This window comes from Pongo abelii, chromosome 20, assembly GCF_028885655.2.
Source record: "Pongo abelii isolate AG06213 chromosome 20, NHGRI_mPonAbe1-v2.0_pri, whole genome shotgun sequence".
Classification (NCBI taxonomy): Eukaryota; Metazoa; Chordata; class Mammalia; order Primates; family Hominidae; genus Pongo; species Pongo abelii.
Genome location: NC_072005.2, coordinates 16,743,248 through 16,750,040, shown reverse-complemented (window position 1 = coordinate 16,750,040; position 6,793 = coordinate 16,743,248). Strand labels below are relative to the sequence as shown.

At 48.7% G+C, this 6,793-nt stretch overlaps 1 long non-coding RNA gene across 1 annotated transcript; it reads right to left on the bottom strand.

Moving 5' to 3' along the window:
- Positions 1 to 5,723: 5,723 nt before the first annotated feature.
- LOC134760629 (uncharacterized) lies at positions 5,724 to 6,792 on the bottom strand. The gene is made up of 2 exons (XR_010138438.1): positions 6,472 to 6,792; positions 5,724 to 5,960 (listed from the first exon to the last, which is right to left on the bottom strand). It is a non-coding gene; the product is annotated as an uncharacterized LOC134760629 (long non-coding RNA).
- Position 6,793: the final 1 nt, after the last annotated feature.

Genomic DNA, 6,793 nt, shown 5'->3' with positions numbered 1-6,793 from the left:
GAGGAGAAAGAGCAAGCCAACTTGGCTGTCACGTCTGGATTTACTGCAACCTTTGTTTTTCCTTCTGAGCCAAAAATAAGGACGTGCGATTTGTGAATTGATTAGATGATACAATGAAAATAGGATCACAGCTAAATTAATGACGTGACTTTATTGAACGGAATAACATGGGAAGTCCAGGAACATGGTGGCAGCTGTGCTTAATGAAACTTTTTTTTTTTTTTTGGTATGTTTCATGTTTTTTGAGACAGGATCTCATTCTGTCGCCCAGGCTGGAGTACAGTGGCGCAATCCCGGCTCTCAGCAGCCACAACCTCCCAGACTCAAGGGATCCTTCCGCCTCAGCCTCCCAAGCAGCTGGGATACAGGCACATGCCACCAAACCTGGCTAATTTTTGTATTTTTTGTAAAGATGGAGTTTCATCTTGTTGCCCAGGCTAGTCTCAAACTTTTGAGCTCAAGCAATCTGGCCTGTTATGTTTTTGGTTTAAGAGACAGGGTCTCACCTTATTACCCAAGCTGGATTGCAGTGGCACAACCACAGCTTCCTGCAGCATCAAACCCTAAATTCCAGTCCCCTGCCTCAGCCTCCCAAGTAGCTGGTATAGGTGTACACTACCACACCCAGCTAATTTTTAAAATATTTTTAGAGATGGGGCTCTATGTTGCCCAGGCTGGTCTGGAACTCCTGGGCTCAAGTGATCCACCTGCCTTGGCCTCCCAAAGTGCTGGGATTACAGGTGTGAGCCACCGTGCCCAGCCTGAAGCCATTTTTGAGTATTGACAGCCAAGACTGTGTACCTGCTACATGCCCAGCTCAGTAGTGAGCTTTTCACACACGATACCTTTGTGAGCTTTATTAGCCTTGTTTTTCAGGTGAAAATGAGGCCCAAGGGGGTCAAGTCACTCATCTGGGATTACACAGCTGCTTAAGTCTGGCTCCAGAACCCATTTTTCCCCATTACTTAAACCATCCCCAGCAAAGGATTTCTTTCAAACAGAAAGGGTTTGAGTTTCTGCTGAAACTACTGCCCATGTACTTTTCATTCATAATCTTTTTGTTTAGTGATTTACTAAACACCAACTGTGTCAAGCAGCAGGAAACAGATATGTAAGCCTCCTACCTTCAAAGCGCTCAGCCTAAAAGACAGGTATGTAACTAAGTAGCACATGGAAGCTACTTAGAAATGCTAAGATCCGGGGGATGGGGGACTGGGGGGAGGCGGCAGGGCTTACGCCTGTAATCCTAACATTTTGGGAGGCCAAGGTGGGCAGATCACCTGAGGTCAGGAGTGCGAAACCAGCCTGGCCAACATAGTGAAAGCCCATCTCGACTAAAAATACAAAAAACTAGCCAGGCGTGGTGGCATGCTCCTGTAATCCCAGCTACTTGGGAGGCTGAGGCAGGAGAATCGCTTGAACGTGGGAGGCAGAGGTTGCAGTGAGCCGAGACCGCGCTGCTACACTCCAGCCTGGGCGACAGAGCGAGACCCGCGCTGCTACACTCCAGCCTGGGCGACAGAGCGAGACCCTGTCTTTAATACAACCCCACAAAACTTTAGTTACCATCTGGCCCTGACCACAATGAGACCATTCCGATGAAGGGGTCCAGAGTCAAGAAATCACAACTAGCAGACATGTGGGCCACAGAACCCCCTCAGTGCACCTGGCCCTCCACGTTGCTTCTTAGGTGAGTCCCTTCACAAGGCACATCTCACTCGGGGTGTCCACTTTACTTGCTGGAGAGTATCTGCAGCAGCCCGTCTACCAGCTCTTTCTACTGCTTTCTTCTGACCAGTGGATTCTGATTTGACCCTTTGAAATGAGCTTGGTAGAGGTCCCTCTGAGGCTTATATTTTCAATCTCAGATACATGGCTTTTTTGTTTCTGTTTTTGTTTTGAGACAGTCTTGCTCTGTCGCCCAGGCTAGAGGGCAGTGGCGCAATCTCGGTTTGCTGCAACTTCCCCCTCCCAGGTTCAAGTGATTATCCTGCCTCAGCCTTCTGATTAGCTGGAATTAAAGGCGCCTGCCCCCACGCCCGGCTAATTTTTGTATTTTTAGTAGAGATGGGGTTTCACCATGTTGGCCAGGCTGGTCTTGAAATCCTGACTTAAGTGATCCGCCTGCCTCAGCTTCCCAAAGTGCTGGGATTACAGGCATGAGCCACCACGCCCAGCAGCATTTTAAACAATCTGAAACAAATGTATGAAAGTAGTGACCATGGGTGTACCTTTCTAGAAGGTAGCTGAGCAATATCAGTATTGAATCTGCACACCCTTTGCCTCAACACTTTTTTTTTTTGAGACAGAGTCACTCTGTTGCCCAGGCTAGAGTACAGTGGTACAGTCTCGGCTCACTACAACCTCCACCTCCAGACTCAAGCGAGTCTCCTGCCTCAGCCTCCCGAGTAGCTGGGATTACAGGCACGCGCCACCATGCCCGGCTAATTATTTAATTTTTAGTAGAAACGGGGTTTCTCCATGTTGGCCAGGCTGGTCTCGAACTCCTGGCCTCAAGTGATCTGCCCGCCTTGGCCTCCAAAAGTGCTGGGATTACAGGCGTGAACCTCCACGCCCAACCCTATATACACTTAAGACACTTTTAACAGTGGCCAAAAAATCGAACCAAGCCAGGAGACTACAGAGTCTCGCTTCAATAAGTTGTGGTGAGTCCACCCCATGGCATCCTATGCAGCCTCAAAAATCACGACACTGCCTGGGTGCAGCAGCTCACGTCTGTCATGCCAACACTTTGGGAGGCCGAGGCAGGTGGATCACGAGGTCAGGAGTTCAAGACCAGCCTGGCCAGCATGGTGACACCCTGTCTCTACTAAAAATACAAAAATTAGCTGGGTGTCATGGCACATGCCTGTAATCCCAGCTACTCAGGAGGCTGAGGCAGGAGAATCTCTTGAACTTGGGAGGCGGAGGTTGCAGTGAGCCAAGATCATGCTACTGCACTTCAGCCTGGGCAAGAGTGAGACTCCGTCTAAAAAAAAAAAAGTGACAATATAGATTCATTAACCTGTTCTGATTGAGGAGCCTATTAAGAATCCTGTAAATGCTGTGTATCTTCAACCCTCGAAAAGGCATTTATTTGCTACCAATTTTGTTAGTTCATGGTTCTCTGAAATCTATCCATTGGAGATCCCAAGTTAAAACTCCTTGATGTAGCCGGGCACGGTGGCTCACACCTGTAATCCGAGCACTTTAGGAGGCCAAGGCAGGTGGATCACCTGAGCTCAGGAGTTTGAGACCAGCCTGGCGAACATGGTGAAACCCTGTCTCTACTAAAAATACAAAAATTAGCTGGGTGTGGTAGTATGCACCTGTAGTCCCAGCTACTCGGGAGGCTGAGGCAGAAGAATTGCTTGAACCCAGGAGGCAGAAGTTGTAGTGAGCAGAGATCACACCACTGCACTCCAGTCTGGGTGACAGAGCAAGACTGTCTCCAAAAAAAAAAAAAAAAACTTCTTAATGTAGATTTTACCTGGCATGAAAAGTGCCCACACTCTGGATTACTGACTGTTCTTTAAACAGTATGGGCCGGGCACGGTGGCTCACACCTGTAATCCCTGCACTTTAGGAAGCCAGGGCAGGCAAATCAGTTGAGGTCAGGAGTTTGAGACCAGCCTGGCCAATGTGGTGACACCCCGTTTTTACTAAAAATACAAAGATTAGCCGGGTGTGATGGCAGGCGCCTGTAATCCCATCTACTTGGGAGGCTGAGGCAGGAGAATCACTTGAACCTGGGAGGCGGAAGGTGTGCAGTGAGCCGAGATCGAACCACTGCACTCTAGGCTGGGCAACAGACAAGACTCCGTCTCAAAAAAAAAAAAAAAAAATTTAGGGCTGTGCGCAGTGGCTCACACCTGTAATCCCAGCACTTTGGGAGGCTGAGGTGGGTGGATCACCTGAGGTTGGGAGTTTGAGGCCAGCCTGACCAACAGGGAGAAACCCCATCTCTACTAAAAATAAAAAATTAGCCGGGTGTGGTGGCGCATGCCTGTAATCCCAGCTACTCAAGAGGCTGAGGCAGGAGAATTGCTTGAACCCGGGAGGCGGAGGTTGTGGTGAGCCAAGATGGCGCCATTGCACTCCAGCCTGGGCAACAAGAGCGAAACTCCATCTCAAAAAAAATAAAAAATAAAAAATTTTTAAAATAAACAGTATGATCCCACACTGTTCTCTCTGCCTATTTAAGGTGTTTAGAGCTGGCCCCTTGTTCAGATCTTAGTGCAGACTTCAGCTCAAGAGCTTTTCCTGACAACCCTATCAGCCTGGGCCCCACCCTCCCTTTTATCGTAGTCTCAGCATCCTCTTCTCCTTAATAACACCTTTGAGATGATATATTTGTTTACTGACTTTGGGACTCTTCCCCGCCATAGACTGAGTCCCCTGAGAGCAGAGCTGAGATCTGAGTTGTGCATGACTGTATCTATAAGCCATATCCAACTGGCTGCCTGTTTTTGTGAGCCAGGAAGGTTTTTCAAAGATGAACATGTGCCATCCAATTGACAACAGGAAATACAACTGGGAGCCCCAATTAAGTGAAATGTTATCTCCCAAAATAATTCCACTCTTATGAATAGACTTGGGTCTTAGTCCATTTTGCATCGCTATAAAAGAACACCTGAGACTGAGCAATTTTTAAAGAACAGAAATTTATTTCTTACAGTTCTGGAGGCTGATATCCAAAGTCAAGGGCCTTCTTGCTGGTGGGGACTCTGCAGAGTCTTGAGGTAGCACAGGGCATCACATGGCTAGCAGGGTGTGTGCAAGCTCAGGTCTCTCTTCCCTTTTTTTTGAAACGGAGTCCTGCTCTGTTGCCCAGGCTGGAGTGCAGTGGCCCGATTTTGGCTCACTGTAACCGCCACCTCAACCTTTGCCTCCCGGATCCAAGTGATTCTTGTGCCTCAGCCTCCCAAGTAGATGGGATTACAGGCGTCCGCCACCACGCCCGGCTAATTTTTGTATTTTTAGTAGAGATGGGATTTCTCCATGTTGGCCAGGCTGGTCTCAAACTTCTGACCTCAGGTGATCTGCGTGCCTTGGCCTCCCAAAGTGCTGGAATTACAGGCATGAGCCACTGAGCCTGGCCTTTCTTCCTCTTTTTATTTTATTTTATTTATTTTTTTTTTTTTTTGAGACGGAGTCTCACTCTGTCGCCCAGGCTGGAGTGCAGTGGTGCGATCTCGGCTCACTGCAAGCTCCGAACCAGTCCCACTCCCATGATAACCTATTTATCCATTAATATATGAATGGCAGGACGTCATAATCCAATCACCTCTTAAAAGGCCCCACCTCTTAATACCGTTTCACTGGGGATTAGGAACAAGCATTCAAACTGTAGCAACTTGTATTTAAGAAACTACTCAGTTATCATATTTTGATTTTCACCAACAAAAATTTTATGAACTTTTCTTTCTGGTTATAGAAATACCTAAATAAGGCTGGGTAGGGTGGCTCACACCTGTAATCCCAGCACTTTGGGAGGCCAAGGCAGGCAGATCATGTGAGGTCAGGGGTTCCAGACCAGCATGGCCAACGTGGTGAAACCCCATCTCTACTAAAAATGCAAAAATTAGCCGGGCATGGTGGTGCGCACCCGTAGTCCCAGCTCCCCTGGAGGCTGAGGCAGGAGAATTGCTTGAGCACGGGAGGCAGAGGTTGCAGTGAGCCGAGATCACACCACTGCACTCCAGCTTGGGCGAGAGAGAGCAAGACTGTGTCTCAATAAAAAAAAACCAAACACTTAAATTAAGATCCTCGATCTTCATGAGAAAATATGAACTAGAGGACATTTAGAAAAAAAAAAAAAATCCTTGATCTTGCCTCTTGACCTGCAGAGTCTAAAATATTTGCTTTCTGTCCCTTTTATACAAAAAGTTTGTTGATTCCTAGCCTACAGCAACACTTGATGTAGAGTTGTCAATCCGTAAGCGTCTGGTGGAAAAATGCTGTAACAATAAAAATGAAACTAATCTAAAATACATGTGCATTTATTTGCACAGAAAAAAACAGGCTGGGTAAAGTAGCTCATGCCTATAATCCTAGCACTTTGGGAGGCCGAGGCGGGAGGATTACTTGAGCACAGGAGTTCAGGGCTAGTGAGCTATGATCATGACACTGCACTCCAGCGTGGGCCACAGAGCAAGACCTTGTCTCAAGGAAAAAAAAAAAGCGGCGGGGGAGGGCAGGTATAGCCAACTAAGCATTAACCATCTCAGGAGGATCAGTTTATATCGGACGTCCACAGCAGAAATTTGCTGCTTCTGGCTATCTTTTCCCCACAATTAGCAAGGGTTAGCTTCATTATTTTAGAGGCAACCCAACTGCATCTTTTAGAAAGGCGCTGTGCCCTCTAGGCCAGCAATTTGAGGGTATGGGTTGGGGGGTACCCCGCCCCAAAGTCTTCCTGACCAAAGAGTGGAGCGGAAGAAAGCCAGCAGGAGGATGTTTTGAACCTACATACGTCCAGCTGCAATCCCTGTCAAGCTCGTCGCCCCCAGTTCTGCTCCACCTCCGGTCCGGCGGGGGAGAATGTGACAGTCGCCGCAGCCCGGGATCCACCTGGACGCACCTCACCTCGTAGTCTCCTCACTGTGCCCACGAAAGGAAACAGAGACTCTGGCCCAGGCACGAAGTCCCCAGGCCCCTGGTCGCCCGGAGGTAGCAACCAGCCAGCCCGTCGGGCTGCGACGCCGACCAAGGGGCACGCCCCGCACCCCCCGGTCTCGACTAACAGCCACCCGAGCCGTTCCAGCCTTTCCGCGGCGCCGCGCGACTGGGA